We start from the raw sequence: 22255 nt of genomic DNA, 5'->3' as shown, positions 1-22255 counted from the left end.
GGGATCACATGGTGGACAAACTAAAGAAGCAGTTCATTCATGTTGATTAGGAGCTTGATTTGTTCAAGATTTAAGGGTTAAAGAAAGAGAGAAAATTTTTCTAGGAATACATAGAGGAATCTTATCGAGTACTTATTAGGGCGGGCATGCGGAAGAAAATAAGGAGAAGGTTTTTTGTTACATTAATGGGTTAAGACCTAGCATTCAAGAGGAGTTAAGTTTGGTTAGAATGACTAGCATTGAAGAGGCATACCAGTTTGCCTTGTGAGTTGAGAGAAGCTAAACAAAAAGTTTGATGCAAGGCAAAGAGGGCGCAATCAAAGAGGAAGCTGTGGTAGCAGGTCATTAGGAGGCCAAAATGAGAACCAAAAGAAAAATAAAGATGTGGGTACTAGTCGAAACCAGAGGAATGAAGGTTTCAACTGCTCCTATGATTCAAACTTTGAAGATTAGAAAGGAAGAGGTAGAGGACATCGAAAAGGTTCAATAAGAGGAGGCTTCTATGGTACCTATTTTCATTGCAATGAAGAAGGTCATTGTGCCTACGAATGCCCTCAACACCAAGGAAGGACAGACAAGAGAGCTGATGGTCAAGCAAGGGTTGTTCATGTGGATGATGATGCACATTCATCGCATGTAAAGGATATAGAAAGAGGAGAGGTTCTAGTTAATGAAAGGGCCTTACTGAGCAGTGAGACTGAACCTGGACAAAAGAGGAGTTTGTTTCATACCAGGTGCAAGTGCGAGGGTAAATGTTGTGATGTGATTGTTGATGGTGGAAGCACTAACAACTTGGTCTCAGAGAAGATGGTCTCAAAGCTAAAGCTCAAGAGGGAAAAACACCCCCATCCCTATTGGATTGCTTGGGTTCAGGATAATCATAAGGTCCTAGTTAGTGAGCAATGTTTGGTAGAGTTTAAGATTGGGAGTTACCATGACGAGGTTCTCTGTGACATCATCCTGATAGATGTCTATCATTTATTGTTGGGAAGGTCATGGTAGTTTGATAAGTGTGCTATCAATGATGGTCATGCAAATACATACTCTCTGACAAAGGATGGAGTTCACCACAAATTGAAACCCTTGATAAATGAGGGTGAAAAGGTATGCAATAGTGTTAGGGTATGTCTTGTTGATGGAAGAAAATTTCTTGATGGCATGAAGCATCTGCATATGTGTAATGCTTTAGTTCTTGGAAAGCATATGGAAGGTAGTAGTGAAGTTCCACTTGAAGTTTTAGGTCTATTAAGTGAGTATGGAGATGTCATCTTTGATAATGTTCTAGAAGGGTTGCCACCAATAAGGCAAACCAGTCATCAAATAGATTTAGTCCCTAGAGCTAGTTTTCCTAACAAGGCTACTCGTAGGATGACTCCTACTGAGACTAAGGAGCTAAACAGACAAGTTCAGGAGTTTTTGAGGAAAGGTTTAATTCGAGAGAACCTAAGTCCATGTGCAATATCTATAGTGTTAGCACCAAAGAAGGATGGAGAGTGGAGAATTTCTACAATTCTCAAGCTATAAATAAAATAACCATCAAGTACCAGTTTCCTTTGCCAAGGATGGACAATGTTATGGACTACTTGAGTGGAGCTCAGTACTTCACAAAGATAGATCTCAAGAGTGGCTATCACCAGATATAGATATGAGAGGGAGATGAGTGGAAGACTACATTCAAGACCAAAGATGGTCTATATGAGTGGTTAGTCATGCCCTTTGTATTGACCAATGTGTCAAGCACCTTCATGTGACTTATGAATGAAGTACTAAAGACATTTTTGAGAAAATTTGTTATTGTCTATCTGGATGATATTTTGATTTATAGTAAGTCTTTGGATGAACATTTATTGCATATTCGTAGTGTCTTTGAAGGTTGAGGGAAGAGAAATTGTTGATTAATTTGAAGAAGTATAGCTTTGTCAAAAGTGAGTTAGCCTATTTGGGGTTTGTTGTATCAACTAAAGGTCTCAAAATGGACCTAGAGAAGGTGAAGGTTATCTTGGAATAGCCTACTCCAAGGTCTGCCACTAAGGTGAGGTCATTCCATGGTCTGGCTAGTTTTTATAGGAAGTTCATTAAGAATTTCAAGAGCATATGTCCACCCCTAACTAAAACAATGAGGGGGGGTAAAAAAGAGTTCAAGTGGACTACATGAGCTGCAAGAAGTTTTGAATTGCTAAAGAAGAAGGTGAAAGAGCAACCTATGTTGGCACTTCCTTATTTCAACAAAGTGTTCCAGGTGGATTACGATGCTAGTGGTAGTGCTATTAGGGTTGTGTTGAACCAAGAAGGTAAGCCCATTGCCTATTTTAGTGAAAAAATGAATGATGCAAAGAAGAAGTATTATGTTTATGATCAAGAGTTCTATGCAATAGTTCAGGCCTTAAAGAAATGGAGGCATTATTTGTTGCCAAAAGAATTTGTCTTGTACACTTATCATTAGGTATTGCAGTACCTAAATAGCCAAGGTAAATTGAATCAAAGACATTTGAAATGGGTAGAGTTTATGCAAAGCTATACATTTGTGTTGAAACATAGAAGCGAAAGCTCTAATAGGGTTGCAGATGCATTAAGTAGGAGATAGTTGTTGTTGGCAGAAATATGGGTTGAAGTGATTGGGTTTGATGAACTCAAGAATCTATATCATAAGGCTCCTGACTTTGCAGAGACTTGGAAGGCTTGTAAAGAACCTATTACTCTAGACAAGACCAAGTGACTAGATTACTTGATACAGAATGATATCTTGTTTAAGGGCATTCAATTGTGTATTCCAAGGAGTTCTATGAGGGAGAACTTGATCAAGGAGAAACACAGTGGAGGGATGGCAGGAGACTTTGGTTGAGATAAGACCATTTCCATTATTAGTGAACATTACTTTTGGCCTCAACTATCACAGTATGTGAAGAATTTTGTGTAGAGTTGCTGAGTATGTCAAATAGCCAAAGGATTTAGTAGCCATTGTCTATTCCATCAAAGCCTTGGGAGGACATAAGTATGGAGTTTTTTCTTGGATTGTTGAGGACACAAAGGGGTAATGACTTAGTATTTTTGGTGGTTGATAGGTTCTCCAAGATAGCACACTTCATTCCATGCAACAAGACTCATGATGCAATGCATATTGCAGATTTATTTTTCAAAGAAGTGGTGAGGCTATATGGTCTCCCAAAAAGTATTGTTTCTAAAAAAGATACTAAATTTGTTGGGTATTTCTGGAGGACTTTGTGGAAGAAGTTGAAGACAAAATTGAAGTTCAGTTCTGCACATCATCTATAGACTAATGAACAAACAAAAGTAGTGAATAGAAGTTTGGGCAATTTGGTAAGGTGTTTAGTAGGAGATAAGCCCAAGGGGTGGGATTTAATTCTACCACAAGAAGAATTATATTACAAAATTTATGTGAATAGGAGTACTGGTAGATCTCCATTCCAAATTGTGTGTGGGAGTAGTCCAAGGACTGCACCAGAGCTGATGAAGATGGAGCAAGGATAGAGGACAAGTGCTGAGGTAGAAGACTTTGTTGAACATGTCAAGAACCTACATGAGGAGGTACATGCACATATATTGCCAAGATGAACCTATAGTATAAGGCTAGAGCAGATCAAAAGAGGAGACATAAGGAGTTCCAAGTTGGAGATTTTGTTATGGTATACTTGATGAAGGAATGATTTCCAATGGGTACCTACAATAAGCTGAAGATGAAGAAATTTGGTCCCTACAAAATTTTGAAGAAACATGATTCAAGAAATGCATATGAGGTGGAGTTTCCATATGGGATTCACATTTCTCCTATTTTCAATATTGCAGACTTAACAGCAAATCATGATGATAGTGCCAAGCAGGAGTTGATGTTGGAGCCATGTCCAATTCCTACTTCTAAGAAGGAAGAGATTGAAGAAATTCTAGATAGAATTGAAAAAATTCTAACAAGCAGTATGCAGAATATCTAGTAAAGTGGAAAGGACAACCAGTGGAAGATTCAACTTGGATATTCACATCAAAGGTTGCCCATTTGGGTTTTCCTCTACCAACTATAAATGACAAGGTCACCTTTTAATTTACCCTGGGTGTTTAATGCAGAGCATCCAATGGTGTAAGGGCAATCCTGTATCACCCAAAAATATGCTTAGTGTTAGTTTCTATTTAATGTGTCTTATTTTTTGGATACCCATTTGGGTCAAATAGATATTCCAACTTTCATAGTTCCACTATTGGTTTCTGGGTTAGAATTTTTGAGCACCGTGGGATGTGCCAATGTAGAAAATAGACTATTTTGTAATTGAGTCATAATTATGATGAGTTAGAGGGTGTAATTTTAAGGGATTATTATACTTGTAATTTAAGCACTCTAGAAAAAGAATCAGGTCAAAAAGCTTTACAGTTTGAAAGTTATTGCAGTTTTAAGTTGCTTGGAGACCCCCTAAGAGCACTTCAAAATCATATTTGAGGCACTAAATGGCCTCATACAGGCCCAAAAAATGGGAGATGAGCTAAGATCGTTTAAAGGACTATATAGTGGTTAGAGAGCTTTCCAGAAATGTAAACAGTCCATCAATTGGAGTCTTGGATCAAAAGTTATGCCTTCCAGAAGTTAGACTACCATTTTTGGATTCTTCTAATTTTACATCGACTTCTGATGTATTTTCTAGAACCTTTTATTTTGGCGGTGGATGCCAAATGGCATATTCTAAAATGTATTCCAAACCCTAAACCTAATTTGGGTTACCTAAGGTCATTTCTAGCATTGTAAACACAATTTTTGGTGGAGTTTCGGAGAAGGTACTGTGAGGAGGGTTTTTCTCTAGAATCAAACAACATTGTAAGCCCATAGGGCACGTCATTGAGTTTGTTTTCATTGTACTGAATGTAATAGCATATCACTTCTAATAATAATATTCCCCTTTTCCTGTTGTGTTCATTTTGTCTTGGGTTGTGCCCTCATCAACAGGTTGAAAGAAGAGGGTGGAGGTAAGAAAAGATTTAAAGCTAGGTTAGTTGTAAAAGCATTTGCACAGAAAAAAGGCATTGATTTTGATGCGATATTATGTCATGTTGTTAAGATGACTTCTATTCATATTGTTTTAAGTATTGTGGCTACTGAAGATTTGTATTTGGATCAGCTTGATGTTAAAACAACCTTCCTTCATGGTGATTTGAATGAAGAGATATATATGGCTCAGCCATAGGAATTTGAGGTCAAAGGTAAGGAGAACTTAGTGTGAAGATTGAAGAAAAGCTTATATAGCTTGAAGCAAGCACCTCGGCAATGGTATCTAAAATTGTACAGTTTTATGCATGAGCATGGATATAGTAGGTTTCATTCAAATCATTTTGTTTACTTTAAGAGGTTGGATGATGAAAACTACATTATTTTATGCTTATATGTTGATGACATACTTGTAGCTAGGTCTAGCATGGATCATATTAAGGGGTTGAAATGCCAGTTAGCACATGCACTTGCTATGAAGGATTTGGGGGCAGAAAAATAAATCCTTGGTATGAAGATTTGTAGAGATAGAAAGAAAAGAAAATTAACATTATCTCAAGCTAATTATATTGCGAAGGTGTTGCAATATTTCTCTATGGAGAATGCTAAGCTGTCAAAACACCTTTACCTAGTCATTTGAAGTTGACTAAGGAGATGTGTCCTAGGACACAAGAAGAGGAGGATAAGATGTGTAAGGTACCTTATACTTCAGCTGTACGAAGCTTGATTTATGCTATGGTATGTATAAGGCCAGATATTGCACATGCAGTGGGTGTTGTCATCCAAGAATTGAGCATTGGAATGCAGTCAAATGGATTCTCAAATATTTGAGAGGAACATCTAGTAAGTGTTTACATTTTGGGGGCTCTACTATTGATTTATAAGGATATTTTGACTTTGATTTGGCAAGGGACATTGATACAAGGCAGAGTACTATAGGTTATGTATTTACTATTGGTGGGGCAACTGTGAGCTAGGTTTTCCAATTGCAAAAGGTTAATTCTTTATCCACTACAGAGGCAAAGTATGTTGCTACTACAGAGGCAATCAAGGAGATGATACGGCTTCAATTCTTCTTAGAAGAATTGGGACACCCTCAAAGGGATAATTATTTGTTTATAGATAGCCAGAGTATCAATCATCTTGCAAAGAATTCTGCTCTACATTCAAAGACAAAACACATACAATTGTGGTACCATTTCATTCAGTCAATTTTGGATAATGAACAGTTAAAGTTAGATAAGATACATACAGATGAAAATCCAGCAAATATGTTTACAAAGGTAGTAACAAAGGAGAATTTTAACTCCTCTTCAACTTTGGTTGGCCTTCTAGACTGAACAGGAATAAAAAAATAGCAGAGTCCAGGGTGGATTGATCCAGTGGGAGCCTCATGGAGTAGCGGCATAGCTTTAGGATCAGTCTCCAAAGTGGGAGATTGTTTTTTAGTGTGGAGCCTGATCACTCCCCAAGTGGGAGATTGTTAGATTGTGATGAATAATCAAGGAAGTATTGTACATACTCCATAATTCCTCAGTGGAGTTATTTTATCAATATTTTATGGCCAACATGTTGTAACTAATTTTAACCCTAAAGTGGCAAAATACTTGTATAAAAAGGCTTAGGGTTAGGGATTTTTTCATAAGGTGTGATGTGAAAATTGGTTCTTGCGGTGGTATTGAGTTGTAAGGAATTACGGATTGTAATCAGATTGTAATAATATTGCATTTTTTGTTTGGTGGATGTAACCCAGGGATTGGGTGAACCATGTTAAATCTTTGTGTCTTGTGTTCTCTTATGTGTGATCTATTATTTTTTGTTATTGGTTATATTTGCATGTAATTGTTATTTATGTCTATAGTTTTATCCTAACATCTATAAGCCTAAGGAAGGGTCTACAAATCTAAATGTTGATGACTTTGAGATGACCAAGGCAAACCTAGGGGTGTTGAATAGGGAGACCTAGGAACACTAGTTAGAACATTCAACTCAACATATGCTCATACAATCACAAAAGGATGGAAGGATGAACAAGGAGATTGAGAAAATAATAAATGGCATGGCTCAATTTATTGATTATCTCAATAGTTTTGGGACATTACCCTTGGTACAATCGTTGCATGCTTTCAATCTAAACTTTGCAAACAACAAATGGCTTTTGAAACAGTTACAAAGAGGTAAGTATATAGCATCTGCAACGGATAGATGGTGTAATTAAATATGGAATAAAATTCATTCAAGAATCCAACACAATATTTAAAGATGTCTAAGCTATGTTAGGAGAGGTTTTAACTCAATTGCCTATTTGGGGAGTTGATGAAGGAAAATGGGTTGCAATCATCTTCCAAATTTCAAAGGTAGAAGAGTATGGTGTTTCTAAGTTTTTTGACTAAGAATCCCTTGAAATAAGTAGATGTGGTCATGTTATATATCATGAAGAAGAACATAAGCTAGAGGTGTTCAATATACAAAACCACAATCTGAGGAGCTTGAACCATTAAAAAAGATATTAAAGAAATGTACAATAGCATTATAAAGGATATGAAGATCATCAACTGAGTAAGCATACCACAATATGAAGAGGGGAGCCAAGTCATAGAAATTATGGTCAAGGCCTTTAAAGAGAACATGAAGTCTACAAAAGAGGAGATGAACCCTATGGCAGCGGACTTCACAAGAGTCACCTAGGTGGAAGCTATGGTGTGCTTATGTGTGGATCACCTACCCAGTTACGCAGAATAGATTGTAAAAATAAAAATGGGACAAAGATGCCTAGAAGATGAGGTTTCTCAATTTTAAGAATCCCAACTCAAAAGCTATGCAGTATATCATAGGTGCATATTGGAGCTAGAAATTTACATGTGGTACGATTGGTCAGGATGAACAAATAGAAGCAGGGCGCGATGCATCTTCTTAGTTGTTCTTTTTTTCTCTTTCTAGATATAGCTTGAACCTTAGGGATAGGTGTCCTATGAATGTTGTTTATTTAAGATAATTATTTTTGTTAACTACAAGGAGGTCGATTTTTCAGGGAGACCTCTTGGTAATCAAAAACTATATGCATGGAACTTGAAGTAGGTTACGGGTTAGAAAAACTAGGGAAAAGACATCATAATATTTTAGCATAGAAAAAGTGACAAAATTTTGATTTTAAGTGATAGTTGAACTGAATGAACCTATATGCTATAGAATTGATTTATCTTAAACTTTGAGTTCTAATAATACAAGTTGATACATGGAAATGATTTGAATCTTTTGTGTTTGATTAATGAAGGAAATGTTTCTTGATGAATATTTATTTTCATGTCCTATGTCATCATACTCTTTTGAAGTATGTTGATATTTAATGTTCAAATGTCACCATAAGTTTATACATGATTGGTAATTCAGAAGAACTTGAGAACCATTTTCTTTTTCTTTCTATTTTAATTAGTCTAAATCTACTTCAATTAGAGGCCCTTATCTAAGAATATAAGGAGAGCAACCTTCCTACTTTTGAGAAAAAAGTATTTGTATTCATTTAGATTAGAAATTCATTGAAGATCTGGCAAGAGAGTTGTACCTTATATAATTTAGAGGGAAGTGGAATATTAAATCTTAATCAACTGTAGTGAATATATTTTGTCTTCAAAGGGAGGGTGAGAGAGTCTAACTAATTAGTCTGTGTAAGAATAAGAAAAAATTCACAAAAAAAATTTGGATGACTCTACTAGGGAGTTGTACGATAGAAGACTTGAGTGTTATAAAATTGTATGAGAGTTGGAAGCATTAAATAAAATTTCTCAAATTCCTTCTAGAAATTGAATAGAAGGTTTATTTTATAAGATGGCGAAAAGAAGATACTTCGGAGTTGATATATATAAAGGGCTAGTAGATGAAGATTTTGAATCCCTGAAGAACTCACTCTTTTTACCTGACCATACATTGAGGAAGAAGATAATAAAATCTATTAGCAGACCTTCATCTTTGCTACTGGCCACTCTTCCATAAGTATTCAATTAGGTGCTAACTATTCATGGAACTATAACACCCCTCTGCAGATACATCTAGCCCTTGAAATGTGTCTTTCCTGAAATGGAAGTTAACCCATGGGGACAAGTAGTAGGTCCTTTGAACTTGGCAAGAAATCTTGGAGCTTTGCTAAAAGGAGCTTAAGCCATATTGCCCAAGTTTAACGGTGATGGTAAAGTAATGACTGAGGATCATAAAATATTTTCCATTCATCCTATAAACTTTTGGATGTACCAATACAGGATATAGTTATCAGGATTTTTGTATAGACATTCACAGATGTTGCATTGGACTAGTTCCATCCCCTTACCTATGCATCTATGACTACATGGAATGAGATGATGGATGCATTTAAAGTTAGGTTCAAGAGACTCAGTGATGAACACACCCTATTGTTGTAATTAGCTCAACTTAAGAAGGACATACAGGAACCAGTGAGAGAATTCATAGCCAAGTTTAACAAGATTTTTCTGAAAATCCCCATAGCATCAAGGCCTAATGATGAGTACAAGAAGGGCCTCTTCTTGAAAGCCATGCCTCATGATATAAGTTTTCACTTAAGGAGAGGTAGGGTTACAGATCTTGTCATCACTCAAAGACTGGAAAATGAACTAGAGGATGACCTAATCACAGCTAGTAAATAGAAGTGAGAAGTATAGACTCTAGGTGCTCAAACCGCTGCTACCATTGATCCAGTTGTGCAGATTGATAAATGATGTCCTTACTTTGAAAAGAAAGAAGAATAAGAATGTTCCACCTTATCAAGATATAATTCATCACCTATCAAATCAGCCATATGGAAAGACACCACTCTTACCTTCCTTGTAACATCTGTTGCAAATTGAACTAAGACCCGGTAAAGAGGCAATGTGTTCTTTTCACCTGACTATGGATCATCATGGAGAGACTTGTCCCGATATGCTAAGGTGTCTAAAATTTCATACCATAAAGGTTCAACTTGGAGTTTTGGCTAACGATGAACAGAACCAAGTAGGACCTAGTGATTGGTTCTTTTTACCTAGAATACAAGTCAGACTCAGACAAAGGTGGAGGTATCTTAGTCACTCTTAATGGTCCATCATGCATAATTCTCACTAAAAACCAAAGAACTCCTAAGTTTTCACCTAGTACCAGTTCACCAAATACAATGCCCAAAGGCAAATATCAACAAGTGGTGTTACTCTTCCTAATACAAAGGCGTCAAATTTTAAAATTTTGCAAAGAAGCATTGTAAGTTCTACTTCTTCCATATTTTATATTGTTGAATTTTGTAAAACATCTACTGTAACTATCTCCATTGTTGAATATCTGAAATCAAACCCGAAGGAGTTACATAATTGGTCAAATATGTTAAGGGAGAGTCAAATACAACAATTCAGGGAAACCATTTCTTTGAAGAAGCCCAACCTCACAGGAATACCTTGTTTTTGTTTCTGATGACCCTTCAAATGAACCTGAAAGCCATGGGTCCTCACATGTGTTAGAAACCGTTGGGAAAAATATTAAATCCAACCCCTTCTATATATCATTGATGTTGAATGGTAGGAGGTTAAGTAATTGTGTTATAGATTTGGGGGCATCTAGCAACATCTAACTTCATAATGGCTTGTAATAATATTTTAGTTGATTCTGAGTGAAGGGTTTACTCATTCAATGATTCATAATATCATGTCTTCATCTATTGCTAAAGTACAAGGTCTAACCCTTACTAAGACTTTTGGAAGATGTTACACAATGGACAAAAAACAATTTTTTCTCATTAGTCGGGTTAAGCATGCTCAAATTGCATTAACTGCATGTCCAAAAAAAAGAGTAAAATTAACTATACTTATTGTCGATATTTTGGCTAGTCATAGAATGTTTCTCAGTAAAACTTTATGAAAGGAAATGGGTAGAGAGATTAAGATGGATTGATCCAAGGAAATCATTCTTGTTGGGAAAAAAATAAAGCTCAAACCTAAACTAAAAAATAAATATACCAATTTTCTTGTTGATGATCCTAAAGCCCAAATACTATATGCAGAATTGTCAGTTTGAAAACTTTTTCATCCTTCTCAGAGAAATTAATGAACCTACAGTATATGCATAGAGAGAAGAAGGCATGTGGAACATGTAGTTTGAGGGAATTTATTCAAACTCAAGTTAAGGAACATGAGTGGTGTTAGTGTCTCCTATAGGTTTTTGTATGCAATTTTCTTTAAGTTGGATTTCAAGAACACAAATAATATTGGAGAGTATGAGGCCATATTACTCAGATTGCATGTTGCAAGGCACAAAGGAATGAAGTTGCTTATTGTTAAAGGAGATGTTGATTGTGAATCAAGTAAGAGGCTTGTACACAGTTAAAAACAAAAGACTCAAACACTACAAGAATTGAGTTTGGGATGAAATAGAATTTTTTGATGCATTCTCTATTGAATCTATCCCTAGAAGTGAACACACTCATATTCACTCCTTACTTGTGTCAGCCTCACTTCTTTTTCCCCACCCAGATTTTAAGACAAGTAGTTATAGAATTGAAATGATTTATTGGCCGAGCATTCCTAATAATGTAGACTGGTGGCAAGTATTTGATAATGACTCTCATATAAAAAAAAGTTCCTAACCTCTACCAAATGTTTTTTCACATTATATTTTGAAGGTTCAAGCAATGAGTGCAAAGGATTCTGTATGGATTAAGATATTGAAGATGAAGTGATCCAATTGAAGGGGAACAAGATTCCTAAATGATTGGTCTCTTTCAAGCATTTATTTTCTAGCAAAGATGACAGTTCTGTCAAAAGAAGAGTTCCACACTCTAAGGTGATCAAGGAGTTTGATAAGATCAATGTAGGAACTCGCATTGAACCCAAATAGGTCTCAATTGGTAGGTCTTGTTCTCTTGTGGAAAGGGATAAATTAAAGGAATTGCTACTAAACTATAAAGATGTATTTGTGTGGGGGTATGAGGACCTAAAATAATTTAGGAATAGGCAATTTAGACACCATATCCCACTGAAACCTATTGTTGTACCATTGAGGAAAAAATTATGAAACTATAATTCTAAAGTGTTTGAAGTTTTACTAAAGGAAGTAGATAAGATGTTGTAAGCAAGGATAATATATCCTATCCACCATTCAACCTGGATAGCCAATATTGTGCATGTTAAGAAGAAAAATGGAGAGATAATGATATTTGTGGATATCTAGAAGTTAAATCACGCATGTGTTCAAAAAGACAATTATGTTATGCCGACAATGGATACATGTATGTCAAACAATAAAGAGTTCAAAAATGATGTTTGTTATATGGGTTCTCAGGCTATAATCATATTAGTATGACTGAAGAAGATCAACATAAAATTTCTTGCATAACACCATGGGGCACTTTCTCCTATATTAGGATGTTATTTGGATTAATTAATGTAGGGGCTATATTTTAGAAGGTCATGAACTCTTCTTTCTAAGACCTGGCAAATAAGATTATACTAGTATATCTTGGTAACTTACAGTCTTCTCAAAGAGAAGGAAACATCAACTCAAGGATTTACGAGTGGTATTGCAGAGGTGTCGGGAGTAATATATCTTTGAACCCAAAGAATTCAACCTTCTTTGCTTAGGGAAAGCTTCTGGGGCATATAGTTTCAAATATCAAAGTCATCTAGCAATTGAGTTTACCTTCTAGCAGGGGCGGCATAAAATCCTTCTTCGGTCAAATTAATTTCTTGAGGGATTTCATACCTAATTTGTCACAAATAAGGAAGCACACCATAAACATGATGAGTGAAAAATAACATTTCAGGTGGAATGAGGAAGGTTGAAAGGCTTTAGATGATATTGAGTCTACCATAGCGCAAGCCCCTATGTTAGTCCTAATTTTAAGAAAGATTTTATCATTTATTGTTACGCCTATCAACATACCCTCTCTAGTATTCTTACTCAAAAAAACAACAAAAGACAAAAGGCTCCTATTGCATTTATGAGAACTCTTCTAAAGAAGCATGAGCTTAAATACTCTCTCATAGAGAGACAAACCTTTTTTGTTGTCAAGGCAATGAAGTGTTTCATGTACTATATTCTCCACTTGCATTCAATTGTGTACACACCCAAAGCTGCAATTTAAAGCATATTGACTCAGAATGAAGTAGGTGTAAACAAAAGGGCAACTTGGGTTGCTAAGTTCCAAGAATATGATTTCACTATAAAGCCAACCAAACTAGTTAAAGGGTGTGGATTATGTAAATTGATAGCAAAAAATGAAGATTCATTGGTGGAGGATACAAAAGGAGAACATGTGGCTCTGTTAGTAAGTCTTGTTGATTGTTGGTTCTCTAATGTAGCGTATTATCTCACGTTTGGAGAATGGCCTAAACACTAAAAACCTCGTGAGAAGCAAGATTTGAGGTCAAAGGAAAATAAAAATGTGATTGCACAAGGTGTTCTATAAAAAAGGGGTGTTGATGGGACTTTCTTGAGGTGTGTTGATGAGAGTCAACAAAAAGAGATCTTTAAAAAAATTCATGAAAAAATATGTGGAGGACATTTCTCATCTACTATCATTGCTTTCAAAATTCATTGATTGCTTTTATGGGTTAGGCATGTTTAAGGTAGCTTATTCATATGTGAGGAGCTGTGAAAAGTGCAAGCTCTTTACAGGAAAGCCTCAGTTGGTTTCCTTACCTCTAAAACCAGTAATAATTGGTGAACCTTTTAAACTGTGGGGTTTGGACTTCATATAGGTCTAATAAATCCTCCTTCTAGTGCAAGTTATATGTACATCTTGATTACGACCAATTTTTTACAAAATGGGTAGAAGCAATACCCACCAAGAAAAGCAATTCACATGTAGTGTGGGGTAAAAGCACAAACCTATATCACCCTTTTGTAAAGGAAAAGGCTAAAAAAAGTATAATTGTTCACCTTCAATGACATAAATCTAGTGTTATTGTTTAGAATTTGATAATGAAGTAAACTAATGAAATGTGTAGAAATGGATGAAGTTTAGGATTATAATTTTTAATAATTATTTGGAATAAGAATTGATATATTTTCCTAATTTTTATATATAATTTTTTAGTTGCTAAAAAATGTTGAGAATTAGGGGTCTAGTTCCCACCACAAAACTTATTTCCCTTTGATCTCAAACTATGTCATAGATAACATATATAGCTAGAACAATCAAAAATAAAAAATGGCTTTAGACCTATATTTTCTCTTTTATAATGATTCAAATTTCAACTCACCTGAAATCAATAGTTTTCATCTCCCACCACAGTTTTTCAAACAAAACTACTCTAACCAAAAAAAAATTATTATTATCTCCTCTAGAACGTCATATAATTTTTAAATTTTTTTAATATCATTTAATATTTTTTTCTTTCTCAAAATTGACATCTTTTCAAGTGTTAAAATACATGTTTGTAGAATTTTTTAAATTAAAATATATTATATCTAATTAAAACACTATAAAATCTATATGAGATTATTTTTTACTTTGAGCTCTATAAAATGGTGTTTATATGTTATTAAAAAAATATCATACAAAATAGTAAGAGTTATTGAAACGTCGGTTTTCTGAAATAATTTTATTTCTTTAGTAATTGGATACAATCTAGTGTAAACATGCATTTAATAGACATTTCGAACTGAAAAAGTGTGAGACCATATATAACTTAGCTAGAATGAATTACCTAGATCACATGTTTGAACAAAATTGATTTTTAGATAGAAATACTCAAATTTAGTCATTCTAATAAGTCAGCCTGAAAGGTGACACGGTTTTGTACTTTTACCCTGTGTGATTTCCTCAAAGAATACATTCTGGTACGTTTTTGGTTGCTCCAGAAGATCGTTGCAAACAACACAACTTATTTCTCATCCCATGAGTTGATTATATTTTTCTATGATCATAACATCTCTTTAGCGCATTCCTCTTACTATTTTCCCAGGGGAATGGATACGTGGAGTCTAGCAATAAAAATTTTGTGGCTATCATGAGAAAAATAGTAAATGATAATGCCTAAGATTGGCACAAAAGACTCTATGAAGCACTATGGGCTAATCGAACCACTCGGAAGCAAGCAATAGAAATGGCACCTTTTGAACTGGTATATGGCATAGGCGCACAAGTTTCCCTACCCCTGGAATTGTCAACGGCAAGATTGCAATCTGTGGTTGAAGATAAATGCTTTTAGAATTCACTAGAAAAAAGAGTATTGTATTTGAATAAATTGGAAGGGGAGATTGAGAGAGAGAGAGAGCAAGGGGTTGAACAAATCACAAAGCATCGGATGAAAGTGAAAATAATCTTTGATATGAAAGCGAGGCCTAAGAGGTTCAGGCAAGGAGATGAAGTCTTTTTGTGGGACAAATATAAATAACCAAAGGGCGCTCATGGTAAGTTTGAGACACTATGGAAGGTTCCTTTTAGAATTCAAGAAGTGATCGGTGAAAATGCTCTCAAGTTAGCATATCATGATGGTGTGATCTTATCATTCACCTACAACAAGCAAGATCTAAAATTATATAAGTTCTAATTTGTTCAGTCCCTAGTTTGTACATATTAATATTGTTGTTTTGTTTTTTTGTTTTGTTTTTGGTGTTTGATTTGTTCTCCTTTTCCCTCGCTTTTTAGTAACTGGAAATTTGGAGTTCTTTGGTTTTACATTAAACTCAATCCCTAGTTAGAGTCGATGTTAGTTTTGATATTTTTGAGTCACCTTCTGGTTGTTTTTAATGTCTATTTGAACTAATGGCTTTGAACCATCAATTCAAGACCAAGCCTTTAATGTTTTTCACGTCAATTAGTTGTCATCTTTAGGTTCTGCTAAAGAAGTCTCCTTTGAATTAGTCAGTTTTAAATTGGGTCACATCCTTGTGAATTAATGTCTTCAAATGAAAGGTTTTGAACCTCTAAACCTTTTTGAACCCTTGAACTTCTTTGAGTTGTTTGAACCACTTTAAACTTGGTTCAAATGTGTTCGACAATACAAATGTATCTTACATGCCAATGATTGTGGGCCCCAACACTTAGAATTTGGCAACTAAGTCATGTACTTATTGAACAATGTTTAGAAGGGTTCGAAATGATATGCCAAGTGGGGAGGTATGTGGCAAGGAAAGGAATGGAGACGTCACCAAATCAAATTTGTATGGTAATCATTTAAAGTAAAGGTTAAAGGAAGAAGTACATGGCAAGTGTCATAGGCATAGAAAGGGACTGTCACATGTGAAGCAATCATATTGCGAAAAGGTTAAATAAGTGAAAAGATTGTTATTAGTTAAACCTGTTGTAAAATTTCAAATCAAACAATGGTCATGGCATACAAATCCTTCTAATTCCCATCCTCTAGATTTGTTTTAATTGCCTCTTTAGTTTGATAATCATTTTCAAGGGTCAACTGCAAAGGTCAGATACTAGGGGTTCAAAGAAGTTTCTTTTGGCCACTTTGAGTGAGTTCAAGGTAATCTTTTGCAACTTTATCTAGCTTGTTTTCCTCCAATTTTTACTTTAGATTAATACTGGAGAGTTTTTGTTGTCCCTTTGCAAAGGGATTATAAGGTCATCCCTTTGTTTCTTTGGTAATACTAGCTGGATGAACTACAAAGGGTTTTTACAAACTTGAGAATTGTCGATGTAGAAGCTATACATAATGAGTTGTATGACCATTTTGAGGAATTCTTTAATGGCAAAATTCCTACTAGTGGCATGTTAATGGTTGCATTTTTTTTCTCCCATGGCTATAAGTAATGGGCTGATACAAGAGTGTTTGAACCACTATGACATTAAATCCAACTATATAAGGAGAAATAATGGATGAGTTTTGATCTCAGTTTAACAAGGAACCATAATGTTTGTCTTCGAAATTCTTGACCATTCTTTTGCAAACTTCACTCTTACATAGTCCCTTGCTAAGTTTAATAAATTTCTTGATAAATATTGTAGTATCATTGCTAGACATTGGACGCAAAAGTTCTATAGAGGCAGTTCGCGTTTACCCGTGACCTTAAACAAAGACCATATGAAACCCTACATACATTATCTAATGGTGCTCCTACATAAGGTAAGGGGTTCCCCTAATGCCTATCTTTTTGAAGAATGGATGTATTTCTACATACAAATCATTCAAGAAGGAAAATAGTACATGGACTAGCGAGAGTTGACAATAGCCTCATTAAGAGAACAATTAAAGTTAACCAAAAATAATAATTAAAAAGGATTTCTTTATGTCTTCATATCTGATGCATTGTTTGGCATGCACACAAAACTTTGCAGCAGCTCACATGAACCATGTGATGATAGTATCACTATTTACAACTATTGTCCCTTGTTGCAGAAAAATCAAATTCTTAAAGACTACAAAAAGGTTAACGACATATTTATGGGTAAAATGTGTTTTGAACTAGTCAATATGCCTGAACAAAGAATTTCTCCTGAAGCTCATCAACTAGTTCAAATGTTTTGGCGGTGTTGACATTTAATTTCCCAAGTTCACTTATATCAGAGTTTTGAAGAGGAGTCGATGAGATCCCAAGTTTGTCGTGGATTGTTTCGTGTTAGTCGAAGTGTATGGACAACTTGCTATTGTGGTAAAGAGATTCCTCCCTAAAGATAAATGTGAGAATGTTTGCATTTTAAACTTAGAAAGCTTTCTTGTAGAACAATGGAGGATGCTACCAACACTGGTTGTGACTTGTGAAAGTTTTTATTTTAACTTTTACAAGGAAATGAGAGGTTTTGACAATAAGGAATTTGCAAGAAAGGCATTGGAATTGGAATGTCAAATTACATCGTACCCCCACCTTGAGGACTACTGGAAAGACTTCCTTTATGAAAGAGAGGTTAATAAAAAGAGATCACTTCATGCTAATATTGTCCCAGGTCATCTCTTTTCAGTGGAGGATGAATATAGACAGAGTACATGATGATGGTTCAAACATTGTTGAACTAGATTATTTGAAACTAGATGAAATAGATATGTCTACCATTAATTGGGCCCAAGATGAGGAAGATGATATTATTCAAAGGACTAAAATTGTTATTGAATGCACTAAAGCCTCGTTGAAGCAAAAAAGAAAAGAGAAAACATCTGTAACTTAGTCAAAAGGATCGAATAGGAACCTACAATGTTCCCCTGTTTCTAACATAGTTCTTTCCATTGGTCATGCAAGTATGAAAAGAGGCTCGAGAGAACTAGTTTCTAAACCAGTTTTTAATCAACATGTAGTTCAAATGACCAAATACCAAAGGTAAGCTAAAATGTGTAACTCAAGAGACTATTAGGGTAGATCTGGACAAAGATAAGGAATAAAGTGCAATGTATGCAGACAGTGAACAATAGTTTCAAGGTTGATAAACAATATTACCAAGCCTCATTAGCAATACCAAATTGGCTCACTAAATCAATCAACTAAAAGCTCAATTTAGTACCTGTATCAATACCAATTCACGACATGGTAAGCAAATACACAACAAGGACACCCAAGCCTAAGAGAAGGAAAAATGCAACTAGACTCATTACAAACTCAAAAACAATGGAAGTTGTAGCAAAAGTTGCTCTCTATAAGCCTAAGGAAAGGTCTACCGATCTTAATGTTGGTGACTTTGAGATGACAAGGGTACACCTAGGGATGTTAAATAGAGAAACCAAGGAACATTAGTTAAAACATTCAACTCAACACATGCTCATACAATCACAGAAGGATAGCAAGGAGGAGCTCAAGCAAATAATAAATGTCATGGCTAAATATACTGATTCTCTCAATAGTTTTGGGACATTACCCTTGGTACAAGCATGGCAAGCTTTTGATCCGAACTCCCCAGATAGCAAAGGGCTTTTGAAACAGTTACAAAGAGGTAAGTCTATAGCAGGTGCAATGTATAGTTGGATAGATGGTGTCATTAAAGATGGAATGAAATTCATTCAAGAATCCAACATGGTATTTAATGATGTCAAAGCTTTGTTAGGAGAGGTGCAAACTCAATTACCAATTTCGGAAGCTAATGAAGGCTAATGGGTTGCTAAAGCCATCCAAATTTCAAAGATAAGAGTATGGTGTTTCTAAGTTTTTGATTGAGAATCCCTTGAAATCAGTAGATGCAGGCATGTTGTATATAATAAAGAACATGAGATGGAGGTGTTCAATATACAAATATGCAATCTTAGGGGCTCAAATCATTGAAAAATAGATTAAAGAAATGTACAACAGTAGTATAAAGGATATGTAGATCATCAACCTAATCGACATACCATAGTATGAAGAGGGGAGCCATGACTTAGAAATGATGGTAAAGACCTTTGAAGAGAAAATGAAGGCCACAAAAGAAGAGATAAACCCTATGGCAACGAACTTCACGAGTCGCCCAAATGGAAGTTATATTGTGCCTATGTGCAGAACACCTACCCAATTACACAGAACAAAATCCCAACTCAAAACATATATTGTGTCAAAATTCATAGGTGCATATTGGAGCTAGAAATTTACACATGGTATAATTAGTGTTCAAAAGAAGCAAGACGTGGTGCATCCAATTGGTTGCTCTTTTTTTTCTCTTTTTGGATACAATTTGAACCTTGGGGATAGGTGTCCTATGAATGTTGTTTAGTTAAAATAATTGTTTTTGTTAACTACCAGGAGGTAGGGTTTTCAAGAAGACCTCCTAGTAATCTAAAACTATATAGATGGAACTTGAAATAGGTCAAGGGTTAGAAAAACCAAAGGAAAGATATCATAATATTTTAGAGTAGAAACAATTAGTGAAAAAAAAATTGGTAATAGTTGAACTGAATGAACCTACATATAGTGATATTGCTATCAGGATTTAACTGTGTGATTTTGAGTCAAACTCATTGACCTATAGTGAAAAGGATTAGTACAGGGATGGGTGACCTCCTAGGAAGTCTCAATGCTTCACCCTTGTGAGCATCACCTAGATCCAACGAGTGCTAAGTGTTCCATTTATTTTCATGAGATGGATTCATGTTGAATCACTACTCATGAAACATAAGTCAATGAGTTTGACTTGAAATCACACTATTAAATCTTGATAGCAATATCACAATTTGACTTGCTATGAAAATTATCTCCTACTTATCAATTGATGAGCTTAAGGGGCTTTCTAATGAATGGTTCATAAGACACAACACTTGGTGAAGGTTTTGGAAATGGGGTTGCAAGCTTTGGGTTTAACCATGGAGGAAACTTCGTAGTTAAGCGCGCTCAGGCTAGAATAGTACTGGAATGGGTAACCTCTCCAGAAGTCTCGGTGCTTCACCCCTGTGAAAATCACCCAAATCCAATGAGTGCTAAGTGTTCCATTTATTCTCGTGAGAGATGGATTCATGTTAAATCACTACTCATGAAGCATGAGTCAATGAGTTTGACTCAAAATCACACAATTAAATCCTCATAGCAATATCACACTTTGACTTGTTGTGGATATTATCTGCTACTCATCGAGTCACATATAAGCAACATATAAGCAAAAGATTTTCATGGATGTAAATTGCACCTTTGCACCTTAAGGGCTCATTTGGTTGCTGGAATATGAATGGAATTAGCATACGGAATTCCTAGAAATTCATAATTTGTTGTTTGGGTGGGACAAATTAGAATTGGAATTGAAAAAAATAAGAATCCGATATGCCTATTTACCCTCAAAAATCTAGATTTGGTATTCCTCCTAAATAGGTGGAATTGGTCTAATGCTGATTTTAATTCCAATTTGGATAAAAAGGAGCATTGCATACTAATGGAAATGAATTGTTTTTTGAGGTCTGCTTGACCTAGATTTTTCCCGCTTGTTTTATCCTATTACTTGTGTGCTGGTCTCCCCAACAATTTTGCTGCCTCTGTTTTTTCCGCTCCTCACACAAGTACCCATTTGGGATTTTTTTGTGTTTCATTCTTAGCTCTATTAGCTTGATAAAATAAAGGGAGAGCTCCAAAGCTCTACAACTATGTACAAACAAATTGATGATGTTGGCACTGTAATGTTCTACAGCTTTTCACAACATCCCATGTCAATCTTTTCCAAAAAGATGATTCCGGAGAGACTTGACAACTTCTCAAGCCTAGAACAATTACTAATAATCAATTCTCTGATAGCATCATCACTTCATGATATTCTTGGTAAATCTTTGCAACTTGTTGATAGCTGATGCCGAGAAGGGAGAATCTGCATGTAAGTGTTTGGAACTCTGGTTTTATTATTTCCACTTTATAGCAATTGGTATTGCTATTGTGTATGCATAACCCATCATTTGCTATATGTCTAATGTCTCTACAACTGTATGGGTTGATTGGCATATATGCAATTTATAGTAGGAAAGGTACCTCTGTAGATAACTGGTTTGGAATGGATCTTCCTTATATCATAGTATTGAAAGCTTTGCATACATCAAGATATTAACTTTTCATTCAAATAGTGATTCCATATACCTCCTCTTTATTGTCGATGTTGAATCACCTCTATAATTCTATTTGCTGCAACTTCTTTGAATTCTTATTTTCATTGATCTTGTTCGGACTAGCTTTGACATTGATGAATTGTACTATTAAACATACATTTCATTCATGTTAAAAAACTAAATAAAAAATATAATACATTTCATTCATGTTAAAAAACTAAATAAAAAATATAATGCTTATTTTGGCTAGTATTCCAATTCCACAATGTGCAACCAAATGGAGGAAATCTATATTCTCACGATTAATTCTTGGTTAACCAAACGATCCCAAATTGAATTCCCTATTCATAATCTGGAATCCAAATTCTAAAATCCCAAAGCCAGCATTCCAAATGCCAATGCTTAATTTATATTCCAGCAACCAAAAGGGCCCTAATAGCATTAATTCCCACACTAATCTTGAATTTATCCTTCAGCACTTTGTGATATTCTAAAATGTAATAAGAAAAGCTATGGCAAAAAAAATCAAATTTCATCCATCAAAGAAAAGGATTAGAATTTATTCTTTTTATATTTATTTAGAGAAAGTCGATTACAGATGAGACTATTGTAGCTCTCCCTTCCGTAAAACAACGGCAAAAGGGATCAAAACTAAAGTTGATCTCAACAGAACATTTCAATTGATGTTTTTGCAGGAGCCATAAATTTTTGGGTTCTCCTCGAGTCTCCAATTGCGTTATGAGATGTAGCATGTGCAAAACTTGGTAAATGGTACTCTCGTAGGTTTCAACTTCTTACTCAAAAGCTCAGGATTCGCAGATATGGAAGAGACGGCACAATGAAAAGTACCTTTAACTACCTAAGAACGATT

The sequence above is a fragment of the Cupressus sempervirens genome, chromosome 1, assembly GCF_028749045.1.
Source record: "Cupressus sempervirens isolate cs-2001-9-10 chromosome 1, ASM2874904v1, whole genome shotgun sequence".
Taxonomy (NCBI): domain Eukaryota; kingdom Viridiplantae; phylum Streptophyta; class Pinopsida; order Cupressales; family Cupressaceae; genus Cupressus; species Cupressus sempervirens.
The sequence above is the reverse complement of the archived record's forward strand: the minus strand, read 5'-3'. Positions refer to the sequence as shown.